Raw genomic sequence first — 26,442 nt, 5'->3', positions numbered from 1 at the left:
ATGCAGAAATGGGGAACATGGGAGGAGAATGAGGCAAAAGAGGTGCAGAAAGATGCAAAAGGGGTGCAGAAAGAGGCAAAAGGCACAAAGAAAAAAGAAAGAGAGGTGCAGGAAGAAGCAAGAGAAGGTTGGGAAGAACCAACAGAGGTGCATGAGGAGGCAAGAGCGGTACAGAGAAAGGCAAGAGTAGTACAGAAAGAAGCAACAGATGTGCTCAAGGAGACAAGAGAACTGCAGAAAGAGGCAAGGGAGTTTCAGAAACAGGCAAGAGATGTGTAAAAAGAGACAAGAGGGGTGCAGAAAGAAACAAGAGAGGTATAGGAAGAAGCATGAGAAGTACAGAATGAACCAACAGAGATGCGGAAAGAGGCAAGAGGAGTGCAGAAAGAGGGAAAAGAAGTGCAGAAAGAAGCATCATAGGTGCAGAAAGAGGCTAGAGAACTTCGGAAGGAGGCAAGAGTGCTGCAGAAATAGGAAAGGAAGGTGCAGAAAAGGGGAACAGGTGTGCAGAAAGAGGTGTGAGAGGTAAGGACAGAGGGAAAAGGGGTGCCGGACGAGGCAAGAGGGATGCAAAGAAAGCAACAGAGGTGCAGAAAGAGGCAAGGGAAGTGCAGAAAGAGGAAAGTCTGGCTGGGACCCTGCTATTCAGGGCCACAGGCTAGCTGCTTCCTCTCTAAAGTGATTGCATGTACTTTAGGTACACCACAGATTGGATCCTGTGGTCCCCTTGTGAGTTCCTAGTATATGGTATACTATGAAGCAGGGCATAGGTACCCCAGAGGCCTACCAGGGGCTGAAGCATATATTATGCCACCCCTGGAAAGCCACCCAAAATGACACCAGCGGTCTGCTACTGCAGCCTGGTAAAGGTGGTGCATGCACCCCTTAATGAGGTATAGGTTCACTATAACTCACCTATCACTGCACATAGTAACCTATCAACACCTCTAAGGCAGGCCTTATCAATCCTGAAGGCAGGGTCCTTGGTTATAGAGGGTGCCCAGGCATGAGCGGTGCCCCTCTGCATCCTTCGGAATCTATTCACTGGGGTTGTCAGTGGTGCAGCCTGACCATATGCTCTTAAGTGCATTATACCTTAAACGGTTAATGCTAACTTTGGACTGGCTGCACAGATCCATGTTGTGTTTGGTGTGAAACACCTTGGAATCATACCCCCACATCAGATCTTGATGTGAGGATATGATCCCACCCTTCTAGAGGGAGAGGCATGACAGTACTGGTATACCCGGTAGAAATATAATAGAGCCCTGGCATCACAAAATGGATGCTGCAGCCAAAGACACTGGTCTGGCCTCCTGCTGCTGACCGAAACTCCAGCAGGGAAGGCCTGGACAATAGGTTTCCTGTCACAGGGAGGTGTAACCACCTCCCAGACAGGATGATGTGTATTGAGGCTGGGTGGGAGTAGTCTCTGAGTGCTTTGAAGGCCTGTACTGGGGGCACATTTGGTGTCCCAGTGCATAGTCCAGCTCAAACTGGTTCATGGGCTTCCAGCCCCTGCTCTGGGATGAATTTGGACAAAGGAAATGGGTGTAGCCACCCCTCTTTCCAAACCCTCCCATAGGTGGGTCCCCAGAGCTAGTCCAACCCCTTCCTTAGGTATAAGTAAGGAACATCTGTAACCAAAACTTTAGATATTTCTGAACGAAACTCTGAAGCTGAATCCTGGAACTTCGACGCTTTACTAAAGACCAGAGGACTGAAGAAATCTTCCTTGGAGTCAAGGAGTGACTCCCCTGCTTGGCAGGCACCAACAAAGCATTTTGCCAGTCTGCATTTCCGAAGCTCGTGCTGGACTCTGAAGTATTTGCAGCCCAGGAAGAGGATTTTCAGACATCTCAGAGGTTTACCCAAGTCCCCAGCAAAGCTGAAACCCGCAGCGCTTGTGAGTAGCGTAGAACCGGAACTCCTGGTCGGTATGCATTGACTTCTCGACATCTCTTGAAGTCGTGCTTAGGGTTACTTGTAGCACCCTCCTCGAGCAGAAGATACACTGAAGATTGTCAGCCTAGTCAACCCGAGTGACCCGTGGGCTGTCATTTTGTATTTCCTCTTGAGGTCCTTTGCGATCCCTGGTCCGTCGACTGGTGGGTCCCTGTGAAGGGGCCTTTGATTTTTCTTGGGCTTCTCTGGTTGCTCCAGACGTGCCCTGACTCCCTTCCTAGTGGTGAGTCTCTCAGACCTTGCTGGTCTTGCCCGAAGCATCTTTCTCCTTTCTGCATGGGTTGCTGTTACTAAGGCTTGTTGTGTCCAATCCGGGCACCAATGCTGCAGTACTCTACATCCTTCATCGAACAGCTCAAATCTAGCTCCTGGACATCCTCAATGCCTCCTGGTCCTCGTGGCTGAAGAGTCAAGCTTCACCTTCTTCACCTGAAACACCCAACATTGATGGGGATTTCTCCTATCGTCTTCCTGACACTGTCCCCTCTGCTTTCAGGTTCTTCTTATCTTCAATCCAGGCTTGGATCTCTTCGGACACTTTGCATCTTCACGGCAGCAGCACTTCTTTGCCAGCTCCCATTGACGCGGCCCGACACCATTTGACACTTATGCACCCGGCTTCTCTGGGTGAGGTAACTGGAGTGCTCCCGTGGGTGTTGGCCCTAGAACTTCCTAAGTCCCAAAGGGTTTGGTCATGTCTCACTTCTAAATGTCCCTAATCTTTAAAAATCTATCAGTGACTTTCTCCATGGAAGCTAACGGGAGCTCGCGGCTGTGTTCTCACACTGCACATGGCCCCCGGGGGTCCACTGTGTCACTACCTTGGGTGATTCCTTGGGGTCCCAGTGATTCTACAGGTGCTAGGCCTTGTGTCTAGTTAAGTTGTGGTTCTTATACCACTATTTTAGTATATGGTTTGGCTCGCCCCTAGGGCCTGATGTGTATTTGTCCTATTTTACTGTCATATTTGAAGTGTAACTTATGTGTTTTGACCTCTCGTATCATTAAGAGACTAGGAGGGTGTGTTTAGAAATAAATACATGTATTTTATATATATACCCAGTGTGGTTGTCTTTCATTTAGCCATTCAAGAGATTATAGACTGGTAAAACAAGCTGCTTTACATTCCTTCAAGACTTAGCCTGAAGGCAGCTCTCCATAGCTACTACTTGGAAATCTTTCAATAAAGGTTGTCTTTAACCTATATCCAATAAGGGGTTGTTTGGACTGGTTCAGGATGCCCACTATAACTAGTGGACAGCATATACCAGGCCAACTTCTCACATTGGTGGCAGCGGTGGGATTCCAGTTTGCTATTGTTTTACCAGATAATCTCAATTGAGTGAATAACTGACTGTTTGAGCTGGACTATGCACAGGGACACCAAGTGTGCCCCCAGTGCAGGACTTCAAAGCACCAGAGAGTGCTCCCGCCCAGCCCGAATACACATCTGCCTGTCTGGGACAGGAAACCTATTATCCAGGCCTGCCCTGCCAGAGTTTCGGTCAGCAGCAGGAGGCCAGACCCGTGTCTGTGGCAGTGACATCCATTTTGTGATGCCAGGGCTCTAGAAAGTCTTTACCGGGTAGACCAGTGGGTATATGTCTCTCCCTCTAGAACGGCGGAATGCTACCCCCGCCACCAGAACTGGCGGGGGGTAGTATTTCAAAGTGCTTGACACCAAAAACAACATGTTTCCATGCAGCCAGTCCAAAGTTAGCATTTACCGCGAGGTTATAATGCACTTACGAGTATATGGTCAGGCTGCACCACAAACAGCATCAGAGGAGGTACTCTGAACGCTGCAGAGGGGCTCTGCTCATCAAGGCGCACCCTCTCACATAAAAACCAAGCACTCTGCCTTCAATAATGTTAAGGCCTGCCATAGGAGTGACTTATAGGTTGTATATGTGTATGCAATGATAGTGATATAGGTAGCCTATACCACAGTAAGGGGTTGTAGGAAGGTGGAATCTGACTACATGGTTGCCCCCACTTTTATTCTGGTGTTTTGATGTTTTTTGACTAGTCTGGCTGGGATCCTGCTATCCAGGACCCCCGCCTATCTGCTTACTCCTTTAAACAACATGGTGTTCACATTAGGTGCACTAAAGATTGGATACAGTGGTGCATTATGTGTCCCTAGTATATGGTACCTTAGGCACCAAGGGCATAGGTACTTCACAGGCCTCCCAGGGTCTGTGGCATGTATAATGCCACCCCTGGGAAGCAGACTAAATCTGACACCACAGGCCTGCTACTGCATCCTGGGTGAGGTAGTGTTAGCACTCCTCACTGAGATATATGTTCACTATATCTCTCCCTGCACACACATTTAAACCTATCAGTCACCCCTAAGGCAGGCCCTATCAATGCAAGCAGGGTGCTTGATTACCATGTGAGGGGTGCCTCTGCCTGAGCAGGGCCCCTCTGCAGTTCTCAGAGTCTATTCTCTGGGGCTGTTTGTGAATGCGGTCAAACCATATACTCTTAAGTGCATTATAACCTCGAGGTTAATGCTAACTTTGGAATGGCTGCATCAAAACATGTCGTGTTTGATGTCAAACACTTTAGAATCATACCCCCACACCAGTAACTGGTGTGGGAGTATGATCCCACCCTTCTAGAGGGATAGACATGTACCTACTGTGGAAACGCGGTAGAATCCTGAAGAGCCCTGGCATCACAAAATGGATGTCACCAGTCACAGACACTGGGCTGCCCTCCAGCTGATGACCGAAACTCGCAGTGGAGGAGGCCCAACAATAGGTATCCTTTCACAGAGAGGTGTGACCACCTCCCAGACAGGGTTTAGTGTATTTGGGCTGGGTGGGGGCACTCCTAGAGTGCTTTGAAGTCCTGCACTGGGGGAGCAATAGGCTCCTCTGTGCGTACACCAGTTCACACCAGCTCAGGGGCTACCTGCCCCTGCTCTGGCGTGAAACAGGACAAAGGGAAGTGGGTGTAGCCACCCACTCCCCTGACCCTCCCATAGGTGGGGTCATAGAGCTAGTCCCTCCCTTCCTTCTAATATAAGTTAGGGAACCCTTGCCATTTCAAACTAAATATCCCTGGACGACACTCTGAAGAAGAATCCTGGACCTTCAACGTTCCACTACCTCTGGAAGACTGAAGTCTCCCTTGGAGTCAAGGAGTGACTCCCCTGCTTGGCAGGCACCAAACTTTGCAATCAATGGTTGCAAACTTTCCCACTCCCGCCGGAGTCCGAAGTCCCTGCAGCCCAGGAAGAGGTCTCCTGACTTCTCCAAGGCCTTCGTGAGTCCCCAGCGACGCTGAGGCGAGTGTACCCCACGAGTGACGAGGAACCGCAATCCCTGTGTACCATGCTCTATTTTCGAGTGCAACCCCTTCACGACGATCTATGAACTTGTGCTTTGGGCCAAATATGGAAGAAGCCTCCAGCAGGATTCCCCCCGAAGATCAGAGGCCTACCCCATCCCGAGTGGCCGTGGGCCCCTGGTGAGTGAATCATCCAGAGGCGTCTTCGGTTGGCTTGTGGGTCCCAAGAAGACTTTTCTATAAATCCAAAGGGCTCCCCTGGTTGCTCCAGGCCTGCTCTGACTTACCCTCACTGGGTGAGCCCCTCAGACCTTGCTGGTCTACACCGCTGACTTTTTACACTTTCCATGAGACTTGCTGTTACCAAGGCTTGTTGGCTCCAATCTGGTCACCGACACAGCAGTAAGCTGCAGACTTCGTGGGGCACGCCGAAACCAGCTTCTGGTTGTCATCGACGCCTCCTGGACCTTGTGGCTGAAGACTCAAGACACCTGTGATCACCTGAAATCACCCAATGACTGTGGGCACCCGTCTTCCTTGCCCCGCGTCACTGCCAAGTGACTTTGAACACTGTCCCCTCTGCTTTCAGGTCTTCCTTCTTCTGAATCCAGGCTTGGATTCCACCGGACACTTCTCCCTTCTTCACAAGCAACAAGTCTTCTTTGGCTCCCGTTGAAAACGACGCTGCGACCCGACACCAAAAGACACCTATGCAACCGGCTTCCCTGGGTGAGGTAACTCCAGCACTACGGTGCTCCTGTGGGTGTTGGCTCTAGAAATACTTACCATGTAAGTGACTTGCTTGTAGACTCTCCTGAAGTATCCTAAAACTCTAAATTTCCAATCGCGACTTGCTCCATTGAAGTTAATTGGGATCAGCGGCTGTGTTCTCACACTGCATGCGTCTCCCGTGGTTCCTTTACTTACCTGCCTTGGGTGGATTAGTGAGGCCCCAGCACTTCTGAAGGCCCTAGGCCTTGTCCCCTTGCAAGTCGTTAACTCTAAGTCTCTTTTTTAGAATATGGTCTGGTACGCCCCTAGGGCCCCAGCATATTTGTGCTTAACTTGTTGTGAAATGTTGATTTGTGCATATGTCCTTGACTTCTAATCTCATAAAGAGATTAGTAGAGTGTGTCTAGTAATAAATACATATATATTTTATATATATACCTGTGTGGTGTCCTTTCATTTAGTGATTCAAGAGAATATACGGTAAAACAAGATGTTTTACATTCCTCTAAAGACTTAGCCTGAAGGCTGCTCTCCACAGCTACCACTAAGATAGCTTTCTTTAAAAGGCTGTCTTAAACCTACTACCATAAGAGTCGAATTGTATTGGTGCACAGTGTCCACTTTAACTAGTGAACAGCATATACCAGTCCAACTTCTCACAGGGGTGCATGCACCACCTTACCCAGGCTGCAGTAGCAGTCCTGTGGTGTCATTTTTGAGTGCTTCCCAGGGGTGGCATAATACATGCTGCAGCCCCTGGTAGGCCTCTGAGGTACCTATGCCCTGGGTACATAGTATACCATATACTATGAACTTATAAGGCACGCCAAAATCCAATTAGAGATGTACCTAATGTACATGGAAACCATTTTAGAGAGGAAGCAGCTAGGCTGGGGTCCTGATTAGCAGGGCCACAGCCAGACTAAGGTAAAAAAACAGTGAAACACCAGCAAAAAATGGGGGTACCCATGTGAAGCAGATCCTACTCTCCTACAGGTTTCATGACCATAGAAACCTAAATAAGATTGTCCCTCCCTACCAGAGTGGGGATGACATCCAAAAATGGATCGCTGCACCGGAAAGGGCCTGTATAGTTCAAAGGGTCCCCCAGGAGCAGTGGGCAGCAAACTTATGGCTCTCCTTTGCAGACAAAGATAGAGATAAACTCCTCACTGTTAGAGAGGAGAAGGCAGATGATTACAGCAGTCTGAAGAGTGCCTTCATTGAAGGGATTGGCCTAACCACTGAGCAATACAGGTTAAAGTTCAGGGATACCCAAAAGGCACATAACCAAGACTGGGTAGACTTTGTAGATTGTACTACTAAGGCTCCGGAGGGTTGGTTACTTGGCAGCAAAGTTCATGACTTCCAATGATTGTACAATTTGATAACGAGGGAGCATATCCTTAATAACTGTTAAAATCAGCCGTTGCACCAGTATCTGGTGGACTCAGATCTGACCTCTTCCCAAGAATTGGGAAATAAGGCAGACAAGTGGGTCAGCATACGCGTGGTCCCCGCCATATATGGCGAAGTGGGAGGGAGGAGCAGCTGGGAGGCGGGAGCGGGGTGGCGAATGGGGAGCGGGTGCCAAGAGAAGGGGCGGGGCCGCAGGAGAGCAGCAGCAGGGAGCGGAAGGGGGGGTGGAAAGAGCGGGAAGACGGAGCGGGAGAGCGAGGGCAAGTCTGGGAAAGCCTGGAGAGCAGGGGCCTTAAGGAGAGGCAGCAGGAAGAGAGGCCAAGAAGGCAGCAGCAGCAGAATCTGGGCACACGGGGGCCTTGCGGAGTGGAGTGACCGGGTCAAGGGTCAAGCAGGCCTAACTATCAAGGCTACTAAGTGCCAGATAGGGCAGAGTCGGGTTGTGTACCTGGGCCACCTTGTAGGTGGAAGCCAGGGTCAACCATTGCAGAACAAAATCCAGACCATAATGGACTGGTTTGCTCCAATTACCCAGACTCAGGTGAGAGCCTTCTTAGTAAGCCTGGGCAAAGCACTACGCTACGCTCGCGTAGTTTGCGAAGTTTGAGCTACTTTGCACTACGCGAATTGCACTTAGCACAGTGCAAACACGCGTAGCATAGTGTTGCGTAGTGCAGCGGTAATTTTTTGCTTGCTCGCGGTCCGCAATCTACTTTGATTGCATGTACTTTAGGTACACCACAGATTGTATCCTGAGGTACCCTTGTGAGTCCCTAGTATATGGTATACTATGTACCCAGGGCATAGGTACCCCAGAGGCCTACCAGAGGCTGAAGTATGTATTATGCCACCCCTGGAAAGCCACAAACAAATGATACCACAGGTCTGCTACTTCATTCTGGGTAAGGTGGTGCATGCACCCCTTACAGAGGTATAGGTTCACTATACCTCACCTATCACTGCACATAGCAACCTATCAGTCAGCTCTATGGCAAGCCTTATCAATCCTGAATGCAAGTTGCTTGGTTATATGTGAGAGGTTGCCCAGGCATGAGTGGAGCCCCTCTGCAGCCTTCGGAATCTCTTCCCCAGGGTTGTCAGTGGTGCAGCCTGACCATATACTCTTAAGTGCATTGTATCTTAGACGGTTAATGCTAACTTTGGACTGATTGCACAGAAACATGTTGTGTCTGGTGTCAAACATCTGGGAATCATACCCCCACATCAGTAACTGGTGTGGGAGTATGATACCACCCTTCTAGAGGGAGAGACATGACAGTACTAGTGTACCCGGTAGAAATCTAATAGAGCCCTGGCATCACAAAATGGATGCTGCAGCCACAGACACGGGTCTGGCCTCCTGCTGCTGACTGAAACTTCGGCAGGGGAGGCCTGGACAATAGGTTTCATGTCACAGGGAGGTGTAACCACCTCCCAGACAGGATGATGTGTATTGGATTTGGGTGGGAGCACTCTCTGAGTGCTTTGAAGTCCTGCTCTTGCTTGAAACTGGACAAAGGAAATGGCTGTAGCCACTCCTCTTTCCAAACCCTCCCATAGGTAGGTCCCTAGAGCTAGTCCAACCCCTTCCTTAGGTATAAGTAAGGAACCTCTGTGACCAGAACTTTAGATATCCCTGGAGAAACTCTGAAGCTGAATCCTAAAACTTCGACGCTCTACTAAAGACTAGAGGACTGAAGAAATCACCCTTGGGGTCAAGGAGTGACTCCCCTGCTTGGCAGGCACCAATGAAGCATTTTGCCAGTCTGCGTTTCCGAAGCTCCCGCCGGACTCTGAAGTATTTCCAGCCCAGGACGAGGATTTCCAGACATCTCAGAGGCCGACCCGACTCTCCAGCAAAGCTGAGACCCACAGCCCTCGTGAGTAGCATGTAACCGGAACTCCTGGTCACCGTGCACTTTTGCAAGTACATTGACTTCTCGATGTCTCTTGAAGTCGTGCTTTTGGGTTACTTGTATACCCCACCTCGAGCAGAAGATCCACCGAAGATTGTCAGCCTAGTCACCCCGAGTGACCCGTGGGCTGCCATTTTGTGTTTCCTCTCGAGGTCCCTTCACGATCCCTGGTCCATCGACTGGTGGGTCCCTGTGAAGGTAACTTTGATTTTCCTTGGGCTTCCCTGGTTGCTCCAGATTTGCCCTGACTCCCTACCAAGTGGTGAGTCCCTCAGACCTTGCTGGTCAGCTCCGAAGCATCTTTCTCCTTTCTGCGTGGGTTATATGTTATGTTTTATGTATCTGTAGCGTGCTCAGCTACTCCAGAGAGTGTCCCGGCGGGAAACCTGAGAGGATCATAAATCGGAGCTTAAAACAGGAAGGTTTTCAACTTTTTCTTGAAAGTGTGGGAATCTTGAATACTGGGAATAGCCATGGGCAGTGCATTCCAACCTAGGGCTGCCTTTCGAACAAGGGAGCAACCACCAAGCCTTTGCTGATAGAAGCGTGGGGTCTGGACCAATAGTTGAGAAGAGGAACGCAATTGGCTCATCGGCACATAAAAATAGAACCTCTTTTGCAGGTAGCTAGGTCCCCGGCCATAAAGGGCATTATGGGCAATCGACCTTCAATTTGATCCGCACCTCCATAGGGAGCCAATGCAGGGTGCGCAGATGGAGGCGCACGCTACTCCGCTAAGGGAGATCCAGTAGAAGGCGGTCCACCGAATTCTGCACCACCTGGAGCTTATTCAACAGATAGCTGGGGGTCCCTACATACAGGGCATTAGCGTAGTCCAGTCGAGAAAAAATCAAAGCCTGAACCACGGTTTCCCTAGCTGCCATTGGGAGAAGAAGGAGAAACTTCCTCAATGATTTTAAAATATCAAAGCAGGACCCTGCCAGCTTTTTGATCTGAGCAGCAAAGGTTAAGTTTTCCTCAAACCATATGCCCAGGTTTTTTGTGGCAGCACCCAACACACACGGCAGAGGCAACCCTGAGGGCCATAATAGCTCTCTGAATTTGGAAGGAAATTTGCCATACAGAAGTATTTCGCATTTCTCTTCATTGCATTTCAGCTGGACCTGAGCCAGCCAGCGAAATATCGAGAGTAGGCAATGTTGGGCAGAGGAAACCTCAACATCGACACCCTCCCAAGTAAACAAAACCTGAGTGTCATCTGCATAGGCAATCACCTTAGCCCCAAGCTCCTCCGCTAGATATATAAGCGGACTAACATAAATGTTAAAGAGGAGGGGGCTAAGGGACGAGCCCAGCGGGACACCAGTAGCTACCGGTTGGGGAGAAGAGGCGCAAGGTGGAAGCCAAACCTGCTGTGACCGGACCGCCAGAAAGGAGGTAAGCCAGCTTAAGGCCGAACCAGCAATACCAATCTCTGAAAGGCGAGCAAGAAGAAGGGAATTAGGCACAGTATAGAACGCTGCCGAGAATTCCAGCATAATCAAAGCTGGCCTCCTGCCAGCGTCCAGACACTCCCGGATTGCCTCCGACACCTCCACCGGTGCAGACTCTGTACTATAGGTGGCCTGAAAGCCTGATTGCACTGGGTGCAGCAAGCCAGCGCCTTCCACATAGTCCGTAAGTTGTCTTGTGACTACCTTTTAACACACTTTGGCCAAACTAGGCAGAAGGGAGATTGGACGATAATTTCCAGGGGACAAGGCATCTAGTGAGGGCTTTTTTAAAAGAGGCAGAATCTGTTTCCAGGTGACCGGCACCCAGCCCTCCGACAGGGACATATTGACAATATTGTTGACAACTGTATTAATAGTGTTAGTGGATAAGGCTGAAAGCTTAGCTGAGCATGGATCAGTGGGCGAGCCTGATTTCAGATCCTTAAGAATTTTAAGGGTACATGACAACTCTGTTGGGGACAAAGCCTTTAATTTATTAATAGGGCCAGGTGGGGACACAAGGGAAACAGAGAGAGCTAATGGTCCCCCGGAACCGATGGAAAAAGCCACCTGAATGGTCTGGTACTTGTCCCGGAATAACTTAGCAAGAACATTACACCAGGTCTCAGACACGGGCCGCGAAAAGACCTGGGCACATGGAGCCACAAAATTTTGCACTATTGAAAAGATTTCTTTTATGTTGTTATGCGCCTGGGCAATGCGGGCGGAAAAATACCGATTTTTTGCTCCCGCAATCACCCTATAATAGCTTTTTTGTTTGGTTCTGAGAGCAAGTTTCACCTGCAGGCAATAGTTATGAGAACGCCACAGCCTCTCCAATATCTTAAAATCATGTTTCAATGAGTGGAGCTCTGGCGAAAACCAGGGTTTGAAAGGGGACTCTCTAGCCAGTCTAGGAGCGCGTAAATGCGAAAGCGCGGTCACAGAATTGGAAATCCACTCCGCAAACCCCGCCAAGTTCCCTTCCAGGTCCTGCGAGCAAATGGGCCGAGAGGAAACCAAAGCGCTGTTGAACTGCAGAGGGTCAATTTTACGAAAAACTGGTGGAATGTCTGACTGCATTGGCAAAATCTGCTGCGGGACTCCCCAGGAAAAGCAGACGAGAAAATGGTCTAACAAAGAGACTGGAAGAGGCTGGTCCACCTGAATGGGGAAGTTGGAACAGATGGGGTCTAATATATGGCCACCCTGATGCGTGGGGTGACAAACCCATTGTGAAAGTTGGGACAGATTAAGCGAATCCAGAAAGTCCATAGAGTCCCTCGTCACTGCCTGAGCCAGATGGAGATCAACATTCCCTAAAACCAAGTAATGCGTGAATCGAAGCGGCCGCTCAGCCATGGCATCACTACATGAACTAAGAAAAGTGCTAGCCAATCCTGGGGGACGGTAAATAAGAGAGACTCCCAGCGTAACATGAGAGGCGGAGGCTAAAATCCAAAACCTCACTACCGTCCCAAATATTGTAGTCCTCTTTATGAAGAGACCACTTATCCCTATAAAAAATAGCAACGCCCTCACCCCTTCCTACCTATCGGTCAAGGCGGGACAGCTTAAAACCAGCTCGGGTGGATAAAGCAGCAGTAGAATTGGCGGTATCGTCTAACCAAGTCTCCGTAATGAACAATATATCCAAGGCCTTATCCAGAATCAGATCAAACACATCAACATGGTGCTTCCTAAGAGATTGTACGTTAATAAGGGCAGCTCGCACACACAAGGACCTGGAAACTCAACAAGGCAGGTTCCTATCCGGAAGATCAAGACTCGGCGAGAAACCACAAATATCACAAGCATAGAACGGGCAGCAAGGAATGGCAATCCTACCTTGTGGGGGACACAGAGGGGGCCGGAGTGCTTTTAGGAAATCAGCTGACCATGAGATCCTATCACCTACCACCACTTTCACATGGGCAGCATAACTGGCCCTGGCCGCTGTCGGTGCGCTGACGGGCGCAGTCTGGCTTGCCTTAGGCGTGCCCGCTGCGTGCGTCTGCTGCAAGTACGGGCAGTGGCCATTAAGTAGGGTGTAGGAAGTCCGATGTGCAGCGACTAGAGCGCTGACCGGGGAAGACGCGTGTCACTAACAATATGGCCGCTCTAAGCAAGCGTTTTCCCCACAAAGTGCCAAGTGCAAATTGAAATAGCAGAAAGGAGTTTAACACACTCTAGAGTAAGTAGCACCCAATAGTAAAAGTTTTAACGATCAAATAAAAGAGCCCCCAACAATAGCTCACAGAATTATTGCAATAAGGTTAAAATTGCGTTAAACTCATAAAAACACAACCCATACAGGCATCGCGCTCCCGAGCACTGCCCGTTAAATAGGGTGTTGGAAGTCCGACGTGCAGCGACTAGAGCGCTGAGCGGGTAAGACACGTGTCACAAACAATATGGCCACTCTAAGCAAGCGTTTTCCCCACAAAGTGCTAAGTGCAAATTCAAATAGCGGAAATGAGTTTAACACATTCCCAAGTAAGTAGCACCCACTAGTAAAAGTTTTAACAACAAAATAAAACAGCACCCAAGCCAAGGCTTGTTGTGTCCAATCCGGGCACCGACACTGCAGCGCTCAAAATCCTTTGTGGGACAGCTTGAATCCAGCTCCTGGTTGTTCTCAACGCCTCCTGGTCTTCGTGGCTGAAGAGTCAAGCTTCAGCTTCTTCATCTGAAAAACCTGACACCGGTGGGCATTCGTCTATCATCTTCCTGGTCACTGGCAAGTTACTTAGACTCTGTCCCCTCTGCTTTCAGTTTCTTCTCATCTTCGATCCAGGCTTGGATCTCTTCAGACACTTCGCATCTTCCTGGCAGCAGCACTTCTTTGCCAGCTCCCTTTGCAATCAAAGACGTGACCCGACACCATTTGACACCTATGCACCCGGATTCCCTGGGTGAGGTAACTTGAGTACTCCGGTGCGTCTGTGGGTCTTGACCCTAGAACTTCCTAAGTCCCAAAGGGTTTGGTCCTGACTCACTTGTAAGTGTCTCTAATCTTTAAAAATCTAACCGCGACTTTCCCCATAGAAGCTAACAGAAGCTCGCGGCTGTGCTCTTACTGTGCACACGGCCCCCGGCGGTCCCCTGTGTCACTACCTTGGGTGGTTCCTTGGGGTCCCAGCGATTCTACAGGCTCTAGGCCTTGTGTCTAGTTAAGTCGTGGTTCTTATACCACTATTTTAGTATATGGTTTGGCTCGCCCCTAGGGCCTGACATGTATTTATGCTATTTTACTGTCATATTTGAAGTGTAACTTATGTGTTTTGACCTCTAGCCTCATGAAGAGACGAGGAGGGTGTGTTTAGAAATAAATACATATATTTTATATATATACCTGGTGTGGTTGTCTTTCAATTAGCCATTCAAGAGATTATAGACTGGTAAAACAAGCTGCTTTACATTCCTTCAAAACTTAGCCCGAAGGCTGCTCTCCATAGCTACCACTAGGATAGCTTTCAATAAAGGTTTTCTTTAACCTATCATCAATAAGGGGTTGTTTGGACTGGTACAAGGTGCCCACTATAATTAGTGGACAACATATACCAGGACAAGTTCTCACATTGGTGGCAGCGATGGGATTCCAGCTTGCTATTGTTTTTCCAGATAATCTCAATTGAGTGACTAACTGAAAACCTCTAAAGGTACCCTAGGTACATATAATACAATCTTTAGAATACAGTAAGTTCTACTGAACTTAGAGCTGTGTGTTAAGGGATTAGCACACCCTTTCTGCAACTCAAGAGAGTTTAGTAGGCCACACTAGAGTAGGTAGTGCAATACACCACACCTCACTAGTAATGTTTTCAAGGCCAGGAACCAGTGGGTCCCTGCCAGAAGGCAATGGGCTTCTTCCCTCCAAGTATAATAACCTCCAATTCATGGAATTGAGAACATTATGCAAAACTAGGACACTGAAGACAGGCAAAAGCCCAACCACCCAGCATCTCATAGAGGTACTCAGGCTGGATGATCTCAGAAGACCTATAGGGTCTGAAGGGGTAGGCAAAGTGGGTGGGACAGCACATGAGGAAGGGTCTAGGGGTGACATCTGATGCTGACCAGGAAGATAACAATGATCTTGACCTGGAATATCCAGCTCCCCTGGAAGATGAGGGGGAGGGCCACACTTGCCCCCTCTTTGTCCCTTCAGGAAGAGTTGGTGGTGGGCCTAGAAAGTCTAGATCTCTCCCAGTGTGGTCTAACCATTCTGGTTCATCTATAGGGACCTGTATTTCTTATCATAGGCAGGAAACCTCTCAGGAGAGGGGTGAGAAACTGCTGAAGTATGAGGAAGCACAGTTCAAAATCTGAAAGCAGCAGGTAGCCCTAGATAAGGAGGTCCGAGAGCTCTATAGAGCTTGAAAAAAGATGGGACTAAAGTTCAATGGTGACAGCAACTTCCCTAGAGATAGGGAGAGGTCTCATGACCATAGAAATCTGAATATGATTGTCCCTCCCTACCAGAGTGGGGATGACATCCACAAATGGATAACTGCCCTGGAAAGGGCCTGTAATGTTCAAAGAGTCCCCCAGGAGCTGTGGGCAGCAATCTTATGGCTCTTTTAGCAGACAACGGTAGAGATAAGCTCCTCACTGTTAGAGAGGAGGATGCTGATGATTATACCAGTCTGCAAAGTGCGTTGATTGAAGGGTTTGGCCTAACCACTGAACAATACAGGTTCAAGTTCAGAGATGCCCAAAAGGCACAGAATCAAGACTGGGTAGAATTTGTAGAGTATGCTACTAAGGCTGTAGAGGGTTGCTTACATATCAGCAAAGTGCACAACTTTCAAGGATTGTACAATGTAATTATGAGGGAGCAGATCCTTAATAACTGTCAAAATCTGCTGTTGCACCAGTACCTGGTGGACTCAGATCTGACCTTTCCCTAAGAATTGGGAAAGAAGGCAGACAAGTAGGTCAGAACCAGAGTGAGGCAGAAGGTTCAGAACCAAGGTGGTGACCAGAAAAAGGAAAATCCTAAAAACTCTGACAAGGGTGGGGAGAAGGGTAAAGACCAGACGTCTTTACAAGGTCCCCAAAATGATCCTTCATGGGGTGAATCCCAAACTAATAAAGGTAAAGGCCAAAAGAAACCATGGTGCAAAATCTGGAAGCAGAAGACTCACTGGACAAGTGATTGCACCAATTCCAAAGACTCAACTCCAGCCACCATTGCCCCAAAGGCAACTCTACCCCCTAGTACAGCTACAATTGGTGGTGGTAATGTTCAGGATAAGGGTGTAGTAGGGTTGACCCTGGGTTCTGAGATGGACTCTGGCCTAGTCAGAGTTCCAACTCAGGCTGTCCTGATCTGTGATGGGGGCATGGATATGTCTCCCTTTCTGAGTCCCAGTAATTTGGGCAAATACAGACAGCAGCCTTTATTTAATGGAAAAGAGGCTTTGACATTCAGGGACACAGGAGCAAGTGTCACAATGGTGGCAAAATATCTTGTGGATCCTGGTCAGATTATACTTGGTGAAATGTACCAAGTGACCAATGCTAGCAATGTCAGAACAGACCATTTTCTGGCAGTTGTTAACTTCTCCTGGGGAGGGGTAACTGGCCTTAAGAAGGTGGTGGTAAGTGCAGACCGAGCAGTTGAATGCTTGCTTGGCAATGATCTGGAAACATGAGCTTGGGCTGAAGTGGAGCTCAGGACACATGCAGAGATTCTAGGGATCCCTTCTCATGTCCTTGCTGTGACTAGGTCACAGGCAAAAATGTCTAACACTGGACAGGCCCTGGATTCTGGAAGAATGGACCAGGTGTCTCCCAAGAGGAGGAGCAGTAGGGTTAAGGCAGTGCCTTCCCCCTGACTCAGAATGCAGATCAGTCTCCTCAGGGAGATGATCTTGATCCTGAAGAAGGAACTGTCCCAGAGGTGCTTGAACCTGACCAGGTTGAGTTTTTGGGGACAGGGGCCGTTCCAGGGAAGATCTGAGCCAGGAGCAGAAAACCTGCCCCTCTCTTGAACCCCTCAGAAAGCAAGCTGCTGATGAGGCTGCTGGGAATGCTAGTGGCACCCATAACATTTATTGGGATGATGGACTCCTTTATTCAGAGTGTAGAGATCCCAATCCTGGTGTGAGAAGTTGGCCTGATATATGCTGTCCACTAGTTATAGTGGGCACCCTATATCCGTCCAAATAACCCCTTATTGGTTATAGGTGAAAGACAACCTTTATTGAAAGCTATCCTAGTGGTAGCTATGGAGAGCAGCCTTCAGGCTAAGTCTTGAAGGAATGTAAAGCAGCTTGTTTTACCAGTCTATAATCTCTTGAGTTCCTAAATGAAAGATATCCACACCAGGTATATATATAAAATATATGTATTTATTACTAAACACACCCTCCTAGTCTCTTTATGAGACTAGAGGTCAAAACACATAAGTTACACTTCAATAATCACTGTAAAATTGCACAAATACACGTCAGGCCCTATGGGTGAGCCAAATCATGTACTAAAATAGTGGTATAAGAACCATGACTGAACTAGACACAAAGCCTAGAGCCTGTAGAATTGCTGGGACCCCAAGGAGTGACACAGGGGACCCTTGGGGGCCGTGTGCAATGTGTGAACACAGCCACGAGCTCCCGTTAGCTTCCATGGGGAAAGTCGAGGTTAGATTTTTAAAGATTAGGGACACTTAGAAATGAGTCAGTACCAAACCCTTTTGGACTTAGGAAGTTCTAGGGCTAGCACCCACGGGAGCACTGAAGTACTCGTGTTACCTCACCCAGGGAAGCCGGGGGCATAGGTGTCTTTTGGTGTCGTGTCACGTCTTCGATTTCAATGGGAGCTGGCGAAGAAGTGCTGCTGCCGTGAAGATGTGAAGTGTCTGAAGAGATCCAAGCCTGGATCGAAGATGAGAAGAACCTGAAAGCAGAGTGGACAGAGTCTGGGTCACTTGCCAGTGACCAGGAAGGCGATGAGCAGATGTCCACCGATGTAGGGTGGTTTCAGGTAAAAGAGGTGAAGCTTGACTCTTTAGCCACGAGGACCAGGAGGTGTCGAGGACAACCAGGAGCTGGATTAGAGCTGTACCACGAAGGATGTCAAGTGCTGCAGCATCGGTGTCCGGATTGGATACAACAAGCCTTGGCAACAGCAACCCACGCAGAAACTAGAAAGATGCTTCGGTATACACCAGTAAGGTCTATGGGACTCACCACTTGGTTGGAAGTCAGGGCACATCTGGAGCCACCAGAAAAGCCCAAGGAAATGCAAAGTTACCCCCTCAGGGACCCACAAGTCAACGGAACAGGGATCGCGAAGGGACCTCAAGACAAAACACAAAATGGCAGCCCACGGGTAACTCGGAATGACCAGGCCAACAATCTTCGGTGGATTCAGTGCTCGTAGTGGGGGCTATAATTTGCTGGGAAATCGGGTCGGCCTATGTGTTGTCTGGAAATCCTCTTCCTGGGCTGCAAATACTTCAGAGTCCGGTGGGAGCTTTGATAATGCAGACCGGCAAATTGCTTCGTTGGTACCTGCCAAGCAGGGGAGTCACTCCTTGACCCCAAGGGAGATTTCTTCAGTCCTCTGATCTTGAGCAGAGCGTTGAAGGTCCAGGATTCAGCTTCTGAGTTTCATCCAGGGTGATCTAAAATCCTAAGGACAGGGGTCCGATACTTATACTAAGGTAGGAGGTTGGACATACTCTGGGGACCCACCTATGGGAGGGTTTGGAAAGAGGGGTGGCTACACCCATTTCCTTTGTCCAGTTTTGCGCCAGAGCAGGGGCTAAAAGCCTCTGATCCGGTTTGAGCTGGACTATGCACAGGGACACCAAATGTGCCCCCAGTGCAGGACTCAGAGAGTGCTCCCACCCAGCCCCAATACACATAAGCCTGTCTGGGAGGTGGTTACACCTCCCTGTGACAGGAAACCTATCGTCCAGGCCTCCCCTGCCGGAGTTTCGGTCAGCAGCAGGAGGCCAGACTTGTGTCTGTGGCTGCAGCATCCATTTTGTGATGCCAGGGCTCTATTAAGATTCTACCGCGTATATCAGTGCTGTCATGTCTCTCCCTCTAGAAGGGTGGTATCATACTCCCACACCAGTTACTGGTGTGGGGGTATGAGTCCAAGGTGTTGGACACCAAACATGACATGTTTCTGTTCAGCCAGTCCAAAGTTAGCATTTACCGTTTGGTTATAATGCACTTAAGAGTATATGGTCAGTCTGCACTACAAACAGCATCAGAGAAGGGTCTCCGAATGCTGCAGAGGAGCTATGTTTTTCTACTTTAGTCTGGCAGGGACCCTGCTATTCAGGGCCCCAGCCTAGCTGCTTCCTCTCTAAAATGATTCCATGTACTTTAGGTACATTACAGACTGGATCTGAGGTGCCCTTATAAGTCCCTAGTATATAGTATACTATATACCCAGGGCATAGGTACTCCAGAGGCCTACCATGGGCTGAAGCATGTATTATGCCACCCATGGAAAGCCATCCACAATAGCACCCCAGGTCTGCTACTGCAGCCTGGGTTAGGTGGTGCATGAACCCCTTACTGTGATATAGGTTACCTATATCACTATATATATACACACATATAAACCAGTCACTCCTATGGCAGGCCTTATCAATCCTGAAGGCAGAGTGCTTGGTTCTTATGTGAGAAGGTGCCCCTTCATGACCGGAGCCCCCCTCTGCAGATTTCAGAGACCCTTCTCTGATGTTGTTTGTAGTGCAACATCTACTCTTAAGTGCATTATGACCAAACGGTAAATGCTAACTTTGGACTGGCTGCATGGAAACGTGTTGTGTTTGGTGTCAAACACCTTGAATCATATCCCCACACCAGTAACTGGTGTGGGAGTATGACCCCATCCTTCTAGAGGGAGAGACATGGCAGCACTAGTATACCCGGTAGAAACTTAATAGAGCCCTGGCATCATAAAATGGATGCTGCAGCCACAGCCACAAGTCTGGCCTCCTACTGCTGACCGAACTCCGGCAGGGGAGGCCTGGACAATAGGTTTCCTGTCACAGGGAGGTGTGACCACCTCCCAGACAGGATTATGTGTATTGGGGCTGGGAGGGAGCACTCTCTGCATGCTTTGAAGTCCTGCACTGGTGGCACATTTTGTATCCCTGTGCATAGTCCAGCTCAAACCAGTTCAGGGGCTACCAGCCCCTGCTCTGGTGTGAAACTGGACTAAGGAAATGGGTGTAGCCACCCCTCTTTCCAAACCCTCACCCTTGTTGAGGTAACACAAGTACTCCGGTGCTCCCATAAGTGTTGACCCTAGAACTTCCTAATTCCCAAAGGGTTTGATGCTGACTCATTTCTAAGTGTCCCTAATCTTTAAAAATATAACCGTGACTTTCCCCATAGAAGCTAACAGGAGCTCGCAGCTGTGTTCTCACACTACACACGGCCTCCTGTGGGTCCCCTGTGTCACTACCTTGGGTGGTTCCTTGGAGTCCCAGCGATTCTACAAGCTCTAGGCCTTGTGTCTAGTTAAGTTGTGGTTCTTATACCACTATTTTAGTATATGGTGTGTGAGAAGGTGGCCTGATATATGCTGTCCACTAGTTCTAGTGGGCACCTTGTATCAGTCCAAACAACCCCTTATGGTGATTTGGTTAAAGACAACCTTTATTGAAAGCTATCCTAGTGGTAGCTATGGAGAGAAGCCTTCAGGCTAAGTCTTGAAGGAATGTAAAGCAGCTTGTTTTACCAGTCTATACTCTCTTGAATGATCAAATGAAAGGGCAACCACACCAGGTATATATTCAAAATATATGTATTTAGGATAAAACACACCCCGCTAGTCTCTTTATGAGACTGGAGTTCGAAGTACTTAATTTACAAGTTAGCAATGAACAGTAATAGCACCAATATACGTTTGGGCCCTAGGGGCATACCAAACCATATACCGATAAAGTGGTATAAGAACCACGAATGAACTAGACACAAGACCTAGAGCCTGTAGAATCGCTGGGACCCCAAGGAACCACCCACGGTAGTGACACAGGGGACCCACGGGGGCTATGTGCAGTGTATAAACACAGCCACGAGCTCCCGTTAGCTTCTATGGGGAAAGTCGCGGTAAGATTTTTAAATTTTAGGGACACTTAGAATCGAGTCAGGACCAAACCCTTTTGGACTTAAAAAGTTCTAGGGCTAGCACCCAAGGGAGCACTAGAATACTCGAGTTACCTCAACCAGGGAAGCCGGGTGCATAGGTGTCTTTTGATGTCGGGTCGCGTCGTCGATTACAATGGAAGCTGGCAATGAACTGCTGCTGCCGTGAAGAGGAGAAGTGTCTGAAGTGATCCAAGCCTGGATCTAGGATGGAAGGAACCTGAAAGCAGAGGGGAGAGAGTCTGGGTCACTAGCCAATAACCAAGGGCAGGATGGACCAATGCCCACAGATGTTGTGTGCTTCAGGTGAGTTGATGGGTGTTTTAACTCTTCAGCCACGAGGTCCAAGAGGTGTCGACAAAGTCGATGAGCTGGATTCGAGCTGGCCCACAAAGTCTGTTGAGTGCTGCGGTGTCTGCAACCAGAATGGACCCAACAAGCCTTGATAACGGCAAGTCACTGGAAAGCAGAGAAAGGACTGCGGTGCAGACCAGCAAGGTCTGAGGGACTCACCCAGCAAGGGTAAGTCAGGGCATGTCTGGAGCGACCAGGAAAGCCCAAGTAGAAGAGGAGTTGCCTTCATGGGGACCTACTAGCCAACGGGCTAGCGATCGCGAAGGAGTCTCAAGTGGTTGCACTTGAAACTGGCCCACGGGTCACTCGTGGAGTGGAGGCCAGCAATCTTCAGTGCAGGAGGTGCTCAAGGCTGGGGCTATTAGGAGCCCAAAGCACAACTTCAAGGAAGACCAGGAAGATAGTGTTGCTGCAAAAGGTCACGGTGTCCAGGGGTCACAGTTCCACATCACGCACGATAGCCATGAGCCTCAGCTTTGCTGTGGACTCAGGGTAGTCTCGGGGAAGTCTGGAAATCCACCTCTGGTGATGCAAAGACTTTGGCGTCCGGTGGGAGCATCAGCGATGCAGACCGGTCAGTGCTTCTTTGGTGCCTGTCACTCCTTGACCCCAAGGGAGATTTTTCAGTTTTTGATGCCAAGTAGAACTCAAAGATCAAGGATATATATTGCAGAGTTTTGTCCAGGGTAATCTAAAGTCGCAAGGACTGGTTTCCCATACTTATACTACGTTTGGTGGTTGGACATACTCTAGAGACCCACCTATGGAAGGGTTTGGAAAGAGGGGTGGTTACACCCATTTCCTTAGTCCAGTTTTGCACCATAGCAGGGGCAGGTAGCCCCTGCAACAGGTTTGAACTGGACTATGCACAGGGGTACCAAGTGTGCCCCCAGTGTAGGACTTCAAAGCACCAGAGAGTGCTCCCGCCCAGCCTCAATAGACATCTACCTGTCTGGGGAGGTGGTTACACCTCCCTGGGATAGGAAACCTTTTTTCCAGGCATCCCCTGCCGAAGTTTCGGTCAGCAGCAGGAGGCCAGAGCCGTGTCTGTAGCAGAGTCATCCATTTTGTGATGCCAGGGCTCAGGAAAGTCCTACCGGGTTAGACCAGTGTGAACATGTCTCTCCCTCTAGAAGGATGGAATGCTACCCCTGCCACCAGAACTGGTTGGGGGGGGTAGTATTCCAAAGCATTTGACACCAAACATAACATGTTTCCGTGCAGCCATCCCAAAGTTAGCATTTACCGCAAGGTTATAATGCACTTAAGAGTATATGGTCAGGCTGCACCACAAACAGCATCAGAGGAGGTACTCCAAACGCTGCAGAGGGGCTCTGCTAATGCCGGGGCACCCTCTTACATAAAAACCAAGCACTCTGCCTTCAGGATTGTTAAGGCCTGCCTTAGGAGTGACTTATAATTTTTATATGTATATGCAATGGTAGTGATATAGGTAGCCTATGCCACAGTAAGGGGTGCAAGCACACCCTTACCCAGGCTGCAGTAGCAGACCTGTGGTGCCATTTTGGAGTGCTTCCCAGTGGTGGCATATTACATGCTTCAGCCCCTGGAAGGCCTCTGAGGTACCTATGCCCTAGGTACATAGTATACCATATAGTAGGGGCTTATAAGGCACACCAGAATCCAATTAGATATGTACCTATTGTACATTCAATCATTTTAGAGAGGAAGCAGCTAGGCTGTGGTCCTGATTAGCAGGGCCACAGCCAGACTAAGGTCGAAAAACTGTGAAACACCAGCAAAAAGTGTGGGTACCCATGTGAAGCAGTTCCTACTCTCCTACAGTGTGGCTCGCCCCTAGGGCCTGACGTGTATTTGTGCTATTTTACTGTAATTTTTGAAGTGTAACTTATGTGTTTTGACCTCTAACCTCATAAAGAGACTAGGAGGGTGTGTTTAGAAATAAATACATATATTTTATATATATACCTGATATGGTTGTCTTTCATTTAGCCGTTCAAGAGATTATAGACTGATAAAACAAGCTGCTTTACATTCCTTCAAGACTTAGCCTGAAGGCTGCTCTCCAGCGCTACTACTAGGATAGCTTTCAATAAAGGTTGTCTTTAACCTATCCTCAATAAGGGGTTGTTTGGACTGGTACAAGGTGCCCACTATAATTAGTGGACAGCATATATCAGGCCAACTTCTCACATGGAAAGAGACATGAGAGGTACAGAAAAGGTAAAAGGTGTGCAGAAAGAGGCAAGAGGGGTGTAGAATAAACCAATAGAGGTGCAGAAAGAAGTAAGAGAAGTGCAGAAAGAACCAAAATAGATACCGAAAGACTCAAGAGAGGTGCTGAAAGAGGAAAGAGAAGTGCTGAAATAAGCAACAGAAGAGCAGGAAGAGGTTATGGATGTGCAGAAAGAGGTATGAGAAGTGCTGTATGAAGCAGGAGAAGTGCAGAAAGAAGGAACATAGGTGCAAAAAGAAGCAAGAGAAGTGATGGAAAAGACAAGAGAGTTGCTAAAAGAAAAAGAAGAGGTGCAGAAAAAAGCAAAAGAAGTACATAAAGCGGCATGAGAGGTATAGAAAAAGACAAGACAATTGCAAAAAGAAGAAGGAGAAGTTCTGAAAGAAGCAAAAGAGATGCAGAAAGAAGCAAGAGACGTGATGAAAGAGACAAGAGAGTTGCCAAAAGAAAGAAGAGAGGTATAGAAAATAGCAAGAAAAATGCAGAAAGAGGCAAGAGAGGTACAGAAAGAGGCAAGTGAACTTAAGAAGCAGGCAAGAGGGGTGAAGAAAGAGGCAAGATAAGTCAGAATGAAGCAGAAGGAGGAAAGAGAACTGCTAAAAGAGGAAAGAGAATTGCAGAAACAGGCATTAGAGGTAAAGAAACAGGGAACATGGCTGCAAAAAGAGGCAAAAGGGGTGCAGAAAAAGGCAAGAGGTCAAAGAAAAAAACAAGAGAGATGCAGGAAGAAGCAATAGAAGTGAAAAAGAAGCAACAGAAGTGCGCAACAAGACAAGAGATCCGCAGAAAGAGGCAAGAGAGTTGCGTAACCAGGCAAGAGATGTGCAGAAAGAGAGAACAGGGATAAAGAAAGAGACAAGAAAGGTGCAGAAAGAGGGAATTGGGGTGCAAAAAGAGGCAGGAGGGGTGCAGCAAGAATCAAGAGAGGTACAGAAAGAAGCATGAGAAGTGCACAATGAACCAACAAAGATGCGGAAAGAGGAAAGAGGGGTGCAGAAAGATATAACAGAAGTGCAGAAGAAAGCAACATAGGTGAAGAAAGATGCAAGAGAATTGATGAAGGAGGCAGGAGTGTTGCAGAAACAGGAAAGGGAGATGCAGAAAAGGGGAACAGGTGTGCAGAAAGAGGTGTGAGAGGTAAGGAAAGGGGGAATAGGGGTGCCGAAAGAGGCAAGAGCTGTGCAGGAAGAAGCAACAGAGGTGCAGAAAGAGGCAAGTGGTGTGCAGAAAGAAGCAACAGAGGTGCAGAAAGAGGCAGAGAGGTACAGAAAAGTGAAAAGGGATGCAGAAAGAGGCAAGAGGGGTACAGAAGAAAGCAACAAAGGTGCAAATGGAGCAAGAGAAATGGAAAGAGAACCAACATAGGTGCAGAAATAGGCAATAGTTGTGTTAAAAACAGGAAAGAGAAGTGCTGAAAAAAGCAACAGAGGTGCAGAACGAGGCAAGGGAAGTGCAAAAAGATGAAAGTGGGATGCAGAAAGAAGCAACAGAGGTGCAGAAAGAGGCAAGAGAAATGCAGAGAGAGGTATGAGAATTGCAGAAAGAAGCAGGAGAAGTGCAGAAAGAACCAATAGAGGTAGGGAAAGAGGTGCAGAAAGAAGCAAGAGAAGAGATGAAAGAGACAAGAAAGTTGCAGGAGGAAACAAAAGAGGTGCAGAAAAAAGCAAGAGAAGTGCAGAAAGAGGCAAGAGAGGTGTAGCATGAGGAAAGACAAGGGCAGAAAGAAGCAAGAGAAGTTCTGAAAGAAGCTACAGAGGTGCAGAAGAAGCAAGAGAAATGATGAAAGGGACAAGAGAGTTGCAAAAAAACAAGAGAGGTGCAGAAAAAAGCAAGAGGAGAGATGAAAGAGGCATGTGTGGTACAGAAAGAGGAATGAGAGGGATAGACAAAGGCTAGACAACTGCAGAAAGAAGAAAGTTAAGTTCTGAAAAAAGCAACAGAGGTGCATAAAGAAGCAAGAGAAGTGATTAAAGAGACAAGAGAGTTGCTGAAAGAAACAAGAGAGGTGCAGAAAACGCTAGAGAAGTGCAGAAAGAGGCAAAAGAGGTGCAGAAAGAGCCAAGTGAACTTCAGAAACAGGCTAGAGAGGTACAGGAAGAGGCAAGGGAAGTACAAAAAGAGGCAAGAGAGTTGCAGAAACAGAGAGGTACAGAAAGAGGCATGAGAAGTGCAGAATGAACCAATAGACATGCGGAAAGAGGAAAGAGGGGTGCAGAAAGATACAACAGAAGTGCAAAAGAAAGCAACATAGGTGGGGAAAGATGCAAGAGAGTTGATGAAGGAGGCAGGAGTGTTGCAGAAACAGGAAAGGGAGATGCAGAAAAGGGGAACAGGTGTGCAGAAAGAGGTGTGAGAGGTAAGGAAAGGGGGAATAGGGGTGCAGAAAGAGGCAAGAGCTGTGCAGAAAGAAGCAACAGAGGTGCAGAAAGAGGCAAGTGGGGTGCAGAAAGAAGCAACAGAGGTGCAGAAAGAGGCAGAGAGGTACAGAAAAGTGAAAAGGGATCCAGAAAGAGGCAAGAGGGGTACAGAAGAAAGCAACCAAGGTTCAAATGAAGCAAGAGAAATGCAAAAAGAACCAACATATGTGCAGAAATAGGCAATAGTTGTGCTAAAAACAGGAAAGAAAAGTGCTGAAAAAAGCAACAGAGGTGCAGAACGAGGCAAGGGAAGTGCAGAAAGACGAAAGTGGGATGCAGAAAGAAGCAACAGAGGTGCAGAAAGAGGCAAGAGAAGTGCAGAGAGATGTATGAGAATTGCAGAAAGAAGCAGGTGAAGTGCAGAAAGAAGCAATAGAGGTACAGCAAGAGGTGCAGAAAGAAGCAAGAGAAGAGATGAAAGAGACAAGAAAGTTGCAGGAGGAAACAAAAGAGGTGCCGAAAAAAGCAAGAGAAGTGCAGAAAGAGGCATGTGTGGTGCAGAAAGAGGCAAGAGAGGTGCAGAAAGAGGGAAGGCAAGGGCAG

This window comes from Triturus cristatus, chromosome 5_1, assembly GCF_964204655.1.
Source record: "Triturus cristatus chromosome 5_1, aTriCri1.1, whole genome shotgun sequence".
Lineage (NCBI taxonomy): Eukaryota > Metazoa > Chordata > Amphibia > Caudata > Salamandridae > Triturus > Triturus cristatus.
The sequence above is the reverse complement of the archived record's forward strand: the minus strand, read 5'-3'. Positions refer to the sequence as shown.